The 17,249-nt window shown below is 35.5% G+C and overlaps 1 protein-coding gene across 10 annotated transcripts in view; it reads right to left on the bottom strand.

Moving 5' to 3' along the window:
* Positions 1-17,249, bottom strand: part of CAB39L (calcium binding protein 39 like) — a 137,620-nt gene that overhangs the window by 80,598 nt on the left and 39,773 nt on the right. For 2 of the 10 annotated variants that reach the window (XM_074329935.1, XM_074329936.1), the window contains exon 3: positions 3,652-3,789. The exons of 4 other annotated variants lie outside the window; for them this stretch is intronic. The gene's annotated coding sequence lies outside the window, so the exon portion shown is untranslated. 4 more of the 10 variants (XM_019748036.2, XM_074329939.1, XM_074329937.1 and 1 more) reach the window with 3 other exon arrangements.

Genomic DNA, 17,249 nt, shown 5'->3' with positions numbered 1-17,249 from the left:
ATTTTAACCACTGAAATAATTTAAAAATAGAATGAATGTATGAAGTTAATAAGACATACAATAACTTATTGTTATGAATAATAACCTACTAGATTACTGTTCCAGAAAAAAACAACCAATAACTTCATTCATTAGGCTCATAGTAAGTTTCTGTTGACAACTCCAGTCATTTGTTGGAGCTAAAATTTTCTACATCTTTTAGTTATTGATTGTCAATGAATGATAATTTCATATTAGAATTTCACAATCTCAATTTATAGCAAAGATCCAAAGTTAGGTCAGTATTTTCAAAACCTAGTAACTACAGTCAAACTTCAGATCTCCGAAATTCACAGTGGTTATTCTTCATAACAGAATTATCAAGGGAAACTCAAAATTCAGTTTTTTAGTCTTTCCTTTAAACACATACATAATAGCCATAAAAATCATCAAATTTTGATTCATACTGTTATTGGTAGTAAGACAAGGTTTATAGTATAGAGTGAAATATAACTATTTCATAGCTTCAGTAAGCCCCTGTGCCTATGAACTGTCAATCTATAAAAAGATTTATATGGGAGAGTAGAAATGAATGTAACTTAGCGGAAGATAGCTCATAGCTGATAGACTTTCAGGTTTGCACAGTGTTTCTGGGTGGGTTGGTTAACATAACCTTTCATCCTCCCAAATTTGGAAGACTTAGATGAGTTTCTGCTAGAAATTTAAGACATATGAGTTACTGAAAAGTATACTAACTCATTTAGAAGCAGTAAAGATTTCAGTTTAAGCCAATTTTTAAAATTACCGATGGAATACTAAGAAACATAATTAAAAAGCATGCTAATATAGTTTTAATAGCCTTTTTCCTTGCTAAATATCAGTAAATATTATCTTTAAGCTATATTTTAAATATGTGTACATGTACACGTAAACACAGACATCTATATCTCAGAAATGAAAAACTGTCCAAACTATTTTACCTTATTTCATTCAATCAACAAATATTTATTAAGCACCTATTATATGCCATCTAGGACTACTCATAATCATTACTTTTTAATTATGATTTGCCACATAAAAGAATGGTAATTCCTGAACTTTTCTGATTTTTTTAAATGTGGTGGTAGGTTTACTATTTTTTTTAAATAAACAAAGAAAGTTTTTTTGATCAAATGGAAAAGATTTTCTGCCACTAAAAATCATCCAAGATAAGTGCATTCATTGCATTGTTTATTTCATCATTAATTATTTTACTATATCTGTTTATTGCATTACTAACTTTTAAATTTTATATCTTGGCACTTTAGAGGAACTGAGAGGGCCAGTGTAACTAACCTTAATTTGGATCAACCTAATTTGAGATTTCCAAATAGACCACATTTCTTAGTATGGGTCCTAGTACACATATGCAAATACATTTCTTCTGAATTAAAGTTGATACTTTTCTTCAGAATGTCTCCTGTACTCAGGATACCTAGCTTCTTGCCTCCCCTCATCACCATGCCTACTCATTCAGGATTGCCAAGTTATACTATGGTCATTTCTTTTTCTCCTAATATGCCTATTGCTTTGTTCGCATCTCACAATTAAATCAATTCTTGTCAGGCCATTTTTCTCATTATGAAAACTGTGTGTCCCTAAATCCCTTTTCTTTTTTGGAATACTGTCAAAAAATTACTCAGTTCCATTTTCATGAACTAAAAAAAAAATTTGGTCCTTATCTAGTAGCTATTTATTAGGTACCTACTTATGTGCCAGACACTGGACTAGACCTCAGAAATGGCTAATAAGCATAAGAGCAATGGCTAGAAATACTCCTGTAGCGAGGAAAAGAAAAAGCACTGATTTTAATATGCCTAGGTCTCAGATACAGTGCAACGAACCTTGAAAGCTCTTAAAAGTAACTAGAAATCCTATTTATAAGCATCTTTCCAAATACACATCCATCTCTTACTAAACTTGCTATTCTTCAAGCATTAATATTTAAGATAAAGATAATGATTTATTGAATGTAATTGTTTTTATATGTAGCTTCATCACTAGAATTGATTTTCTAATATTTTTCAGGATGGTGATGGTTTTGCTACTGTGTGAATAAAATATATTCTTGGGCTATAATAAAAGCCAAACAATCATTTGTTAAATTGTTTCCCAGGGAAGATAGGTCTCGAATTCCCAACAACCCACTCACAAACAAACTGCCCAAGTACAAAACATTTGTAAACTGCAGATGACTTATTCTTTATTTCTACATTTATGTCCCTAAGGGCTTAATAAATGGTGCCACCAGCTAAGGTAATACCAATGAATTACTAGATTAAAATAAAAGAATATTTTGAAGATTGTGAAGCTGTGTACAATCCTCCATCAGTCCAAGAAAGACTGAGTGTGGGAAATTCTTTAAAGAAGTAAAAGTTGGTTTGTGATATTATCACTATTTTATTTATTTTTGACTTCAAGTGCAAGATACTGGTCCAGAAAAGCAGCTGAGTTTCTTCTTATACATAGATCAACAGGCTAAAAAAAAAAAAGAAAAGAAAAAAAACACACCACAAAACAAAACCTGTTCTACAGGCTTCTGCACACATAAAGGAAGCATTAGAGAAAGTACAGCCATTTTATGTTATATCTAGGGTACAAATCTTTTTAATGTACTTGCTGACACTTTGCTAAGTTCTTCTGTCTTAAAGGACTCACTTGAATCAATAAGGGCACATTTTTTGAGGCTGGCAAAGAGTAGAATAGAAACTTTGCTTAGAAATGGTTCATCTTTATGCAATGACTCAGTTTAGCAGCTAACAATATATATACTTCCTTCCTCCCACAAAGGAATGACTACATGCCTTCCACTGATGCCTTTAAAAAGACATGTATAAAATTAGCATATAATTTCCTATTTTAAGTTTGTATTGGAATGTGAATGCATATTTTAAGAGTTTACTTTTATTTTTTTCTGCTCTGTTGCTTACATATGCATCTGGTTATACTAGTTCATCAGCAGACCAACATTATATGAGAGCTTGGTTATCAGCTATAAGAACAAAATTAACTGCTTTATTCCTTAATTTAAAATCCATGTGCATTTGCATTGCATCCAATGGTAAATTTGATATGCAAATTGTCTAATTTTCATTTTCATTACAGAACTTTGAAAAAAATCGTGTGTTACTGGATCTAACAGAAGCATTCAAATATTTAAATTATATATCCTTTTAATTAATGATATCATTAACATTTCTATTTGAATCATAAGGGAATGTTGTAATTTATGATAATTGATATTACCAAACATCAAAACAATAATTTTAAACTTACTGCCACTAGACAGAGATAACTTTTGAATTTTCATACAGTTGAAAGAGAAACATGAAAAATGATATACTGCCATTCTTTTTATTTTTGGAAACTCTTTGTAAATAAAAACCCATTTCTAAAATAAGATATTTCATGGACACAAAATAGTTGGTAGTGGTTCAAGTGCCGTAGGCAACAGAGAAGTATTGTTTTGTAGTTGTTTTTTTAAACCTCTCCTAGTAACAGCAGTTTATCATGCACAAAGAAACAAGGTATCAACACAATTTAAAATAAATACATAAACAATAACTATAAAACCTCAACAAAAACTAAAGTTTACCATGTTAACTCCATTTCTATAACCTGGTTGATACTCACCAAATGTTATAGAAATGTCCAGGCTTGTCTAAGCAACAAAAAGTAGACACATGGTGAGGTGCTGAAGACAGCTCTCTCTTGGGCTCAAAGCACTTTAGATGAAGTAGCCTTTATCTTCCATTCAATAGAGGGTGCTTCCTATTACCAAAGCATGGCAGAGAAAAGAGTTTCCACAATCCCCTTTTGACTTTCTGTCTCTCTTTGAAAAGTAACAGTTACCACCGGAAAAACGTTAGCAGAAAATGATCACTTGAACACTCACACAGGGCAGCTGTAAATTTCCACTCTCTTTGCTCGCTCTCAGATTCCAAGCCTTGCTTGTCTCTTAATCTGTCACAGGCAGTTCTGTTTCTGGTCAAACCAGCTTGCTTATGCGTTCTCTTCTCCCTCTCTAACACACACTTTTAGATACATACCAAACAGTCCTAGCTCCCTCTTTTTCTTCCTGTCTCCCACTTGTACAACGTCACAAGAATGTGTGTAAAGCAATTAAGCTGAGGCAAATTTCATTCTTGGCCAAAAAAAGTCTAGGGATATAAACAAAACATTTTTCCTCATCACATCCTTTCCCTTTAAATCCTATATTTGTTTATGCATGGGGTTTTGTCAACAGATTAAACTGGCCTGACCATCTTGTTTTAAAAATGTAAATAAAGGTTTCCAACAAAGGCGTGTTGATAGTGGTAATAACACATTAATCTGCTAATATATCAGTTCCTCAGGGAAGATGCTATTCCCAATCATAATAAGAAAGTGTAGCAAGTAAATACTCAAATAATTTTATCCTGAGATTTTAAGACTCAAAAAATTTAATCTTGAGCTTTCAAAAGCAAGGAAGATTTTAGAATTATTCCCAATTTAATTTTAAGTGAAATTTTAATGTATGTTTCAATAGGGTATATTTTGAAACTTATAACTAACATCTGCAATTATAAAAGGTAAACTATAAAGAACATAGAAAAGCACTGACACCACAAATAATAAATAGAGCAGCGCATACCATTCATGGGCAAACCAAATGTAATTACTTATTTAGAAAGTGCCCTCTCCTCTCACACATACAAGCATTATTATCAGGATGCAAAATATCTCATCAACGAAAATTTAGAAGGCTAAAGGCTACACAAACACACACTTTTTAAAAGTATTAAACATGTATAATTACAGAATAAAATACCTTAAAATTATGGATCTTTCTGCAAGGTTTGGGAATGAGGAATTAAGTAGAAAGCTGAGTGGGATGGTTGGTGACAGGTTTAGGTGGCATTTGCAGGAATCTGGAATTACGAGGCAATGTATTCAGCTTGGAATACATGCTGGTTCTGTGAAAATGCTAGTCAGAGCCTGTTTTGGAATTTTCTGTTCCAGTTCCTTAGCTTCAAAGATTTTCAGGTTCTCTGTCTCCTACTATGTGTTATAAATCAAAATTCTTGCGCTCTTCTGATGACAGATCTCCCAGGTCTCACAGAGCTGCCAGAAGTAGTTATTAGACCTATTATTATTTTCATCTTACTCTCTGCAGAACTAAAATATCTCTAAGACTATGAACTTAAAGTGAAAGGTAAATATCTTTAAACAGTTGTTTATAACCCTTAAGAAAAATAAGCAAATAAAGCTTGGCTTTATTTCTTAATCTATATATCATATATTTAATATATATTTTCATATACATATATTTAAAAATGTATTATCTTAATCTGGTTCATTTAAAGCAGACTTTAACATTTTAAATATATTATAAGGGAATTTGTATTTTAACACCTAAAAAATAGGCATAAAAAGACTAGAGATTAGTTTGCTGATTATTCCTTCAATTAGTTTGTAAAATTCAGTTTTATTTCCTATTGTTAAAGAAATGTTAAATGAAAATTATCCCAAATCACTAAAAGGAATTAAGTGTCTAGTATCTTACTGGGTCTAAGACTACACCGAAAGAGTTCTGGTACAATTGGAGAAATTCAGCATTTTTATGGGGGTGGGGGGGTCACTTAGAATAATTACAAGGTTAATTTTTTTTTTAAGTTACTTTAAAATTGGGATATGTCAGCAATTTATGACTAAGCCAGAAAATAATGGTAAGGTATTTAAAATATAAGTAAGACTGAGTACTTATGATTGTGTGTATGTTTATATTTGATTTCTATTAAACACCATTTTTTAAAGATGCACACAAAAAAATCATATGACCTCATATTAGGCCACGAATAAATCAATAAATTTCCAAAAGAGAAATGGTACAAGCTTCATCCTCTGAAAACAAGATGATAAAAGAACTAGAAGTTACTTTAAAATTTTTCAACAGATAAGCAAATGTTCCTTTAAAAACCCTATTAATACTTGAAAATAGAAAAAATAAAAAACACTCTTCTAAAAATTATTTGAACAAAGAATTAAAAGTAGAATTACAGTGGCTTCTGTTTCAGGATATGATAGAGTAACAGGACTGAATTTACTCTTCTGCCTTACATAACTAAAAACCAGGACAAAATATATAAAACAATGGTTTTCAGATACTAGACACCAGGCAGCCCAGCCCAGTAATTGCTGAGGGAAGGGAAACAAACAAAGTAAGACAACTGCCCCAGGCTGCAGAGCAGGAAGGAACCCAAACAGTATGGCTGTCTCCCATAGTTGAAGAAGCAGAGTTGAGAATTTAAGAAGGCTAACGTGACTAAAATTCACAGTGCAAAATCACCAGAGAGGAGAAAGCTGTAAAGAGAGCCCAGAGATCTGCAGAGGGCTCCCCGCAAATCTTCATCTGAGAACTGGTCAGTGAATGTCTGTGAGAAAACTCTCCATGGCCAAGGAAAGAACCCCTGGAAAGAAGCAAGGTGAACAATTCTCGGTACTCGCACAGGTCTGGGAATAATTCATGTTCCCAACAGCCAGAGTGAAGAAATCTCATAATAAGATGAGAAATTGAATTGAGTAATACTCAGGATATTGCCTCAGTAGTGGCAACAAATTAATTAAAAGATGTTATTATGGTCCCTCCTAATAGAGCTTACAAGTAAGCCTTAAAAGGATCAAATTCTTTCCAAATAAATCAACTGCATCCTAGAAAAGAATTCAAAATATTTAAATAAAATTTTAGCTACCTAGCACACAACATAAAATTAACAATGTCTGGCATCCAGTCAAAAACTAGCAGGCATGCAAAACGCAGGAAAATACGATGCATGATAAGGAGAAAAAAAATCAATCAATAGGAACTGACTCAGAAATGACACAGATAATAGAATTAGTACACAAACTATTGAAATATTATATTTGTAATAGTGATTACAAATGTACTCCATAGGTTCAAGAAGGTATGAGATAGCATAAGTATGTTAAGGAGAGACGTGGAATATATTAAAAAGACCCAAATCAAATTGCTAGAGATTAAAACTAAAGTTTCTGAAATGAAAATTACACCAAATAAGATGAACAGATGGAACACTGCAGAAGAAAGGTGGGTAAACTTGAAGATTAACAAAACTTAACAAAATAAAACACTGAGGGGAAAAAAAGGCCAAAAAATGAACAAAAATGAACAGAGCAACCCTGAATTATGGTAAAACGTCAAGCAACCTAGCATACATATCATTTATATCCTACAAGGAGAGGAGAAAACAGGAGAAACAGAAAATGATGACTGAAAAATTTTCAAATTTAATAAAAATAAAAAACCCACATGTCTAGGAGCAATGAAGCCCAAACATAAGAAACATAAAGAAAACTATCCCAAGGCACAGTATAATGAAATTGCTTAAAATTAGTGGTAAGACAATATCCTAAAAGCAGTCTAAAAAGATACATTATACACAGAGAAAAAAAGAAAAAATGAGAGCAGATTCCTCATCAAAAACAGTGCGAGTCAGAAGGCATTGAAGCAACATTTTTCAAACTACTGAAAAAACCTCTTGATATCTTTCAGAAATGAAGATACAAAAAAGCTGAATTAATAGCTAACAAATGAAAGCTAAAAAAAATGTTAAAGAAGGTCCTTTCTTGAAGCAGAAAAAAAATTATATTAAATGGAAATCTTCACAAAGTAATGAATAGCATCAAAAATAATAAATATGTAGGTAAATATAAAAGAATTTTTTTCTTATTTTAAAAATCCGTTTCAAAGGGAATTTACTTTTGATGTCAAAACAATAACCGTGAATGGAGTTTAAAGAATTCTTTGCAGTTAACGTCTAATATAACTTTTAACATAGGGGTAGGTATACGTGACTACCTTTATATTAGAGATTTCAAAATGCTGAATTAGGTTACCTGTTGTAAAATCAAAATTTCTATTTTACATTGTTAATTCACAACTGGGAGCAATTTCATAGAATGAGATTTTAATTTTTTTATTACTAAATAGAGACTTTAAGAAGCTACTATAAATGATGTAGTTTCACGGAGTTGTCTCAACTATTAAGAAAAGCATAGATGAAGAGTTAAAAATATAAGTGATGCATATAGATCAGGTTATGGTCGAATGACATCACAGTATGTTAACTAAGCAACCATTCTACAATTATTTAAATAAAAAATGTGGTGGGAAAAATGATTTATCACTATATGTGATGGTATGATTATGCAAAATTCCAAATTACCTTCTCCATCTCAGCAGTCACATTCACATTATTGAGTGTTATAAGGTTATAAGACTTAGATTCCATCTTGGTATATATCTACTGCAACATTTCACTAGTTGTAAATGTTCTAACTAGTAATAGAAATTTTAAAGGCACATTATTAAACTGATCACTCCATTAAAATAACACATAGGTGGTTAAAAAAAAAGTTTACTGTCAATAATAACTGACACAAAAACTAGTTTGTGATGTTAAAAAAGTCAAGAATAACATGTGAAATGCTAAACATATAAATACATATTTTTATGATTGCTGTATCTGCAATTTAGTGCTGTTAAATTATTGTTAATTTTACTTTATTGGTTTTAGAGTTGTTTATGTTTAATTAATACATTTATTTTTATTTACATATAAAAGCTGTATGAATAAGTGTATTAACTAAAACAATTGAACTGCAAGTGACAGACCCAATGCTATTAAGTTCAGCAAAAACGGAACTTAAGGATCTTGTAACCAAAAAGTCTAGGATTAGAGTAGAGGTTCTCAGCTGGAGAAGAATCTAGTGAGTAGAGGCCAGAGATGCTGCTACACATCCTGCAATCCATGAATGTCCTCTTCCCCATAAAAGAATTATCCAGCCCTAAATGTCAACAGTGCCAAAATGTCAGCAGTGCCTAAATTAAAGCTAACTTCAGCCCAAGCTTCAACAATGTCATTGGAGATCATTCTCTTTGCATTTTCTTGTGTGTTGTCTTCATTCACAGTTGGGATCTCTCTATATGTTGCAAAAACAGCCTCTGACAGATTACATGGCCTTGGTCCCCATGATCTCAAAAAGAAAGAAGCCCTGGGCCTCTCTTTTAGTAGCCAAATCAATCCCTGAGAAATGACTGGTCCTGCTAGTTCAGGTAACCAACTGTTAATAACCATATCCATAGAATGGGGTGCTCTTATTGACCAGCTGGGCTACGGAGTGTATTAGGATGAATGCTAAGTGACTGACAGGCCTAGGAGGTAAGAAAAAGGCACACTGAGAGGGCCACTGTGAAAGAGCTACTTCGAGTCTTCGATCAAGCTTACTTAAGACTCATTAAGTGAGATGCTGGGTGAGATTATCTGCACTATGATTTAATTGCAAAGCATGTATAGTTGGAGTCACTCAGTCACGTGTCTGTATCATATACGTAATATAATACGGTCCAACCTGGTTGCTAAGCATCCACACCTACCCTTTCCCCACATCTGTACTTTTTAACAGTGGTCCTGCCTAACACTGGACAAGTTTTCCAATGTGACTAACAGTCACCCTTGTTCAAACTTGTGACTGTATCCAGCTCCAAGATCTCTGTTGGTTGTATGCTTCTGAATCAAGTTTGAAGCAGTAGCTCCTTAGGGTCCAGCATGCTATAGCTCAGTTATAAATTAAATCCCCACCCTCACCAACACATCAAATAAACAAGGCAAAGGGAAAACAGGACACCGGCAATAACTAACTTCTGCATGAAAAAAGGGAGGGAAGAAACACCCATCCCTAATATATATGATATTTTGCTGGACAGGAAGAGTGTGCTTCCCTGAATGGGAAGGTGAATGAGTTCCTTGGTTACCAAACTGGTTGCCTTTGGTTTTGATCTCTCTAATCTCTGGGAGAATCTCCCTTCTCAGTTGTCCTCCAAAACCACACCTGAGAAGGCCGCTGTGGATGGTTCCTGGCTGGGAGTTTTCCTGCTAAAGTCGTCCACTTGTTTTGGGGTCAGATTTAGGGGTCTGAAAGTTGCCTGAACATGGGAAACCGCAGGCCTTTACGTCTCTGGCTTGAATTCCTTTGACAAAATAACTGTATAAAAATTTCAATTGGCTTTTAATCACTTTGCCTTTTGTTTTCTAATTTAAGCCAGAAATTGTTGAATCTGGGCCTGCTATTGTGATTTTTATCTCTAACAGGCTTCATTGCTCTGCCTTTTACTCAAACTCCCACATTAAATTGCTTCCATCTTGGCCTCTTCTTCCAAACAATGGGGAAAACATGTTCCTTACACCCAGGCTGCATCCCACTAGATTTCTCTGTATTTCAAGAGTCACTGTTATCTTTGCCCAACAAGAGAGAAGTAGCAGATGTTTGGGTCTTCAAGCTCCTCCTAGGTTCTAGTGTTTTCTTTCTAATCATATCTTTCCTATCTTCTAATCATACCTCCTAGGTTCTTTCATATCTTTCTCACACTTTCTGCCTCCCTGCTTTTGCTCATACTGATTTAGCTCAGGGTTGTGATCACACTGGAGAGACAAACAGGCAGGTAATAATAATGTTTAGGAAGTTCTTAAGCTCTCAGATTCTGTATATGCCCTTTTAGTTATCCTTTCCCATATGAGCTCATTCTTTGTCTTTCACTCAAAATCCTATGACTCAAATTCTACCAGGTAGAGCTTTACAAAACCATATATTGTCCCACTTCTGATTATGACTCATTTCATTTACCTGTGACTTTACTCATTTACAATATCACTATCATGAAGAAGGTGGCTTATGATCTGGCAATTGGAAGTGATGGCTGGAGAATCTTAAGTAAGACTTCCATTCCTTTTGATTAGCTTTAATTTGTATCACTGGATCATTCAGCATTTTTGCAAGGCAGAAATTTTAGACACCTTTTGCCCTTCATCTTTTATAAAACCTCTAGTCAAAGCATATTCATTTATTACTTAAAATGATAAATTCTCATTTATCAGTTCTAGCCATCACTCCACTTATTGTATATTCTTCTTATTGTAAATCCTTCTGCATTTAACTACCCGTAGAAAGGGATCAGCCTCTATGTTTTTCCTACATTCTTCTCACCTGATTAGCACTGCATTACCTAAACAGATAGTAGTTTGCTTTATGTTTGTTTTAATTATACTTCTAAGGTTGGTGAGGGTACACTGAAATAAGAACTCTAGTCCTTTCACGTAGAGGGTAAATTAACATAATTTTTCTGCAGAGATATTAATGATAAATGGCAAAAACCTTATAATATTCATATACCTTTTTACTTAGTAATTCAATGCTTACAAATTTATTCTAAGAATTATAAGTATGCAAGAAAGCACATATAAGAATGCTTATCACACTGCTACTTATAGCAAAAACAAAAGCAAAAAAAAACCCAGAAACAATTTAAAAGTCCAAAACTATGGGATTGGTTATATTTAACCAGTTACATGAGACATGAGCATAGACCAATCAGAGTAGACGTCCAAACCACCACCACAGTCACAGGGCATTCAGCACACCTGCTAAACACTGAGTATAGTTCAGTCATCCATACAGAATATCATGGTCATGTTCTTTAAAAATATTTCAAGAAATGAGCGTATTATACAATATCATTTATTATATAATATCAAGTTATAAAAACCCAAGATGGAAGTAAAGAATATGTGCCCCAAATTTTTATCCTATTTCTTACACAAACATTTCTTTCCATATGGACATGGAAAGATTACCAAAATGTTAACATTAATTGGATCATTGGTGATTATTTTCTTCTTGTATGTTTTTCAAATGTTCTGTAATTAACATGTATAGTCAGTTCTGCTACAAAATGACATAAGTGTCCTAAAAATCACCATGCCATACAAAATCATGCAATTAGAATCACAGGAATAATAAGGAATGTGGGGTTGGAGCTCAGTACTCAAAAACTTTGTCAGAGGGCCATCCTGGTGGCTCAGGCAGTTGGAGCTCCATGCTCCTAACTCCCAGGGCTGCCGGTTCGATTCCCACGTGGGCCAGTGGGCTCTCAACCACAAGGCTGCCAGTTTGATTCCTCAAGTCCTGCAAGGGATGGTGGGCAGCGCCCCCTGCAACTAAGATTGAACATGGCACCTTGAGCTGAGCTGCCGCTGAGCTACCGGATGGCTCAGTTGGTTGGAGTGCGTCCTCTCAACCACAAGGTTGCCGGTTCGACTTCCGCAAGGGATGGTGGGCTGCACCCCCTGTAACTAGCAACGGCAACTGGACCTGGAGCTGAGCTGCGCCCTCCACAACTAAGGCTGAAACGACAACAACTTGACTTGGGGAAAAAAAAAAGTCCTGAAGTACACACTGTTCCCCAATAAAGTCCTCTTCCTCTTCCCCAATAAAATCGTTAAAAAAAAAAAAAAAACTTTGTCAGAGACATTAATAAAAAAGGAAGGAACCTAATAAAAAGAGTAGCAAAGTTTTACAAGTGCTAAATGGTTAGAAATATATAAATGCTACAATAAATATGGCACTCTTTCTTTAAAAATATCTGACATTTGTCTGTGGTGGGTGTTAAAAAGTTGTAGCTTGTGAGTTATTTTGAAAAAGAAATGGGTTATCTAAAATCAGCTAGAAAGTTGTAACATCAAATATGGATGGATATGACTCATATAACATGTGAGATCTCTGCTAGATATCTGAGGTGTGTGCATGTGTGCACTTTGTATATTCCATCGTGGTGGCTTGGGTTAGCTGGGTGGTTTTCTGTGTTCACATGGTGTTTCTCACAAATGAAACTACACAAAAACAAATGAGAAATCTGCATTACACTCAAATTGTTCCCTCATACGTATATCAATCATGTTGGAATAAATTTGTGATTTCAAAGCAAGTGTTATAGCACAAATGACTATTACTTTTACCATCAAAATACATGTACATGTTTACGTACATATGCATATGTATATGTTAGTCTGTGCTAACAAGTATTGTGGACCTATTGTAATTCTGTTAATTTGGGTAACTGGAAGTCCTGATTTTTTTAAAATGGTATTTACATCTCTTATTCCCACTGCCTCTATTTCTTCACATCTCATTTGTGCTTTTGTTCCTCTGTTTTTTCTCTACTAAAGACTGCAGTGTAGATATCAAACATCTGATTTATTCTTCAAAAGCCTTTGCCAACAAGGGGTCCCAAAGCAAAGAACCTTTTTTGTTTACTGTCTTAGGAGTTTGTCATGCCACCCATGTACCATAGATATCCCTAGTTCTTCCTTCTCATAATTGTGTTTCTGACAGAGTTAACACTGTGTCCCTAGACATTGCTTAAAGATATGGAAATTGCTTTAATAAAAGCAGAAATGCTTTAGAGGTGTTCAAGTTGCACAGAAATTTAGGTTAATTGATAAAATGAAACACACATTTCCAATTGTCCATTAATTGCTAATCCTTGGCCAAATTTGGAAATCTTTAAAAGGGCTTATAGTTAATTTCAACAAGATAACAAAGCTTAATTATTCTTGTTTCTCTCTTAAGTTGCTTTGCTTCTCATCTCCTTTTTGTTGTTTCTTTTAGGAAGTTGAATAGCAAAAATTAGGTGACACCCCCTACTCCCATTTACTATATTTCCAAAACTCCAGAGTAGTCCCTGAAAGCCAAGAATACCATCAACAAAGCAACAAACAAGTGCTGGCGCGGATGTGGAGAAAAGGGAACCCTTGTGCACTGTTGATGAGATTGCAGATTGGTGCAGCCGCTGTGGAAGGCAGTGTGGACATTCCTCAAAGGACTGGAAATGGAACTACCTTATGACCCAGCAATTCCACTCCTGTGTATCTATCCAAAGAAATCCAAAACACTAATTTGAAAAAATATATGCACCCCTATGTTTATTGTAGAGCTATTCACAATAGCCACAATATGGCAACAATCAAAATGCCCATCAATAGGCGACTGGATAAAGAAATTGTGGTACATTTATAAAATGGAATATTACTCTGTCATAAAAAGGAATGAAATCTCACCATTTGCAACAACATGGATGGACCTAGAGAACATTATGCTCAGTGAAATAAGTCAGACGGAGAAAGACAAATACCATATGGTCTCACTTATATGTAGAATCCAAGGAACAGAATACATGAGCAAACAAAACAGAAATAGACTCAGAGATACAGACAAAAAGTGATGGTTGCTAGATGGGAGGGGGGTGGGGAAGGAAGTGAAAAGATTAGAAAGTACAAATTGGCAGTCACAAAATAGTCACAGGGATATGAAATACAGTATGGGGAATATAATCAATAAGGTTGTATAGATTATGCAGGGTGCCAGATGGGCACTGGACTTATTGGGGAGATCATTTCATAGATTTTGTAGATGCCTGACCACTGCGCTGTACACCTGAAGGTGATGTAGAATTATACTGAATGTATACATATGGTCACTCAATGTGAAGTACATCCTGGGAAATGTAATCAATGGCATAGTGACAGCTGTGTACGATGTTGGAGGCGTAGTGGACTGTGAGGGGGGTTGTCACTTTGTGAGGGATGTAGATATCTGATCATTGTGTTGTTTTGTACACCTGAAACTAATTTAAAAATCTGGAAAAAAAAATCACCGGATGCAGCAATTTAAAAAAGCATAGGATAGCAATACAGAAACGCTGGATTTCAGTCTAGCATCATCATTTGTTTGCCTTGTACCCAACTCAATTAATCTCTCTAACCTTTGGTCTCTGTACTGTATTTAAGGAGGAATACTATCTATCTTTCAAAGTATTATGAAAATTTTATCTCACACACATGTAACTATACAAATTAGTAAACTAGAAAACTAGTAAAATGGAATGGGTTTAAAAAATAAACATATTCTTTTTCTCTATGACTTAACCCTAAGTCAAACTAGAAAAACTTTCAGAAGCCATTGTCATTGGATCCACTATAATGGAGCTGAAGGGACAAGATAAAAAACAAATACAGGGGCTGGCCCAATGGCTTAGGCGGTTAGAGCTCGTGCTCCTAACTCCGAAGGCTGCCGGTTCAATTCCCACATGGGCCAGTGGGCTCTCAACCACAAGGTTGCCAGTTCGATTCCTCAAGTCCCGGAAGGGATGGTGGGCTGTGCCCCCTGCAACTAAGATTGAACAGGCACCTTGAGCCGAGCTGCCTCCCGGATGGCTCAGTTGGTTGGAGCGCATCCTCTCAGCCACAAGGTTGCCAGTTTCGACTCCCACAAGGGATGGTGGGCTGCGCCCCCTGCAACTAGCAATGGCAACTGGACCTGGAGCTGAGCTGTGCCCTCCACAACTAAGATTGAAAGGACAACAACTTGGGGAAAAAAAATGTCCTGGAAGTACGCACTGTTCCCCAATAAAGTCCTGTTCCCCTCTCCCAATACAATGAAATGAAATGAAATGAAATGAAATAAAAACAAAAAACATAACTGATTATTATTTTAAAAAAATACATTTACCTCATATCAGATTACCCTAACCAAAAGGCAGAGTTAAGGTGGGAGCAAGGGAAGTAGGAATATTAACCATTTGAGCCAAGTAAAAAATTACAACTAATCTCAAAAGTTCTAGAAGTGACACAGGGATTCCACAATATTTGTGGATTTGAAATTAATAGTAAATATCAAGGAGATGGTTCGATAATAATGCTTTATTTTACTTGATTAATCCATATCTTTCATTCCTAAAACCTAAAACAAATAGGTTTTAGCTAGTTTCTATGTGACACAAAGTAGTTCTCATAACGAACTTCAATTAGTACTGTCAGTATGTACAGGGTTACTAATAGCTTCTATGGGATTTGAGGCCCCACTCACTCCCCTGGCTGGGTGGGAGCCTTCGTGCAGGACACAAGCTACACAACTAAATGCAATGACCCTGAACATGTTTACAACAGCAAGGCTCTGTTACACATGTCCTTCAATTCTGGGATTCATTCACCCAAACAGCTGAGGGCAATCTGCTCTTGGGGACACAGAGACATTAAAGGCAATTGCAGTCGTCCACCATGACGGTGACAGTAGCTAGGTGGGAATGAGAAGATTGTGCATATCAGCGGACAGTAGGTCTGGCAACTGAATAAATGTGGACTGTAAGTGAAAGAAGAGTCCAGACGACAACGAGTTTCCATGCTTGTGTGAAAGAGTAGATGGGTAATAGCATTAAAATAAATAAGGACCAAAGGAGGAAACACAAGTTTTACAAAAGAACCAATTGCTTCATATACAACACGTTTGAGGGGCCAGTCAGACTTCTGAACCAGATGCCTACAGACAGTTGAACACAGAGAACTAGGACTTGGAGAGAAAAACTGAGCCACAGCAATATGTATCTGGCAATTCTGCCAATGGAATACAAGACCAAAATGAGAGCCAAGGACAGAACCTGTTAGGGAGCACCTACAGGTGTTGTTAAAAAAAAAAAAAAAAGTTACTAAAGAAACAGTGGTTAGAGAGGGAAAAAAGAACCAGAACAACAAAACAAAAACAAGAACTTCAAGAATGACAAGTATTCAACAACACTGGATGCTGCAGAGAGCAGCGATGAGCATCCTGCCGAAACCTACATCTAATTTCTAAGGCCCTCCTTTAATTCTCACAAAGCAAAGGGAGGTGATCTTCAGAGGGGGTCTTCAGAGAACCACTTAGGACAAGGAAAGGGACCTTATAAGAATTCATATTCCTCTAACATTGAAAAGACATAGGCTGATAGAGAAACCAAACCCAGGCTGAGCGCACAAGGATATTTCGCAGTATATAGCAAAGTATAAATCAGGCACAGGACTCCGTGTCCGTCCTCTGGGAAAGTGGTAACATTGGCTCTGATGCAGGTAGCATGGCTCAGCTGCCCTGCGTAGAACACTGGCTGAGAGGTTGGAGTCTTAGTAGCACGTGACATACAGCAAGTAGACAAGGGCACAATTAGGATTATAAGAGGTTAAGGATGAGGTAATGGAGGTGCCAGCACGTATTACAGTTTCCAAGTGCTTGATAAGGAATGGAAGGAGAGCTTGAAGGGCTCATGAAAGGGGGTTTTGTTTGCTTTTTTTTTTTTTTTTTAACTTAGAACTCCCAGTAGATTGAGTGGGACAGATATAAGGAAGATGCAAGATGAGAAAATGAGAAGCGGATACCTAATGGGGCAAGATCCTTGAGCCCACAATGAAGGAAGGGATCAAGAACACAAGTGGAAAATTTAACCTCCAAGAATAAAGATATGTATTTTTCCAAAGTGAGAAGGAAAGGAAAGTGTGAGTAAAGTGACAGTCCAGGTATAGAGTAATGAAGTT

The sequence above is a fragment of the Rhinolophus sinicus genome, linkage group LG04 (genome assembly GCF_036562045.2).
Source record: "Rhinolophus sinicus isolate RSC01 linkage group LG04, ASM3656204v1, whole genome shotgun sequence".
NCBI classification, from domain to species: domain Eukaryota; kingdom Metazoa; phylum Chordata; class Mammalia; order Chiroptera; family Rhinolophidae; genus Rhinolophus; species Rhinolophus sinicus.
The sequence above is the reverse complement of the archived record's forward strand: the minus strand, read 5'-3'. Positions and strand labels throughout refer to the sequence as shown.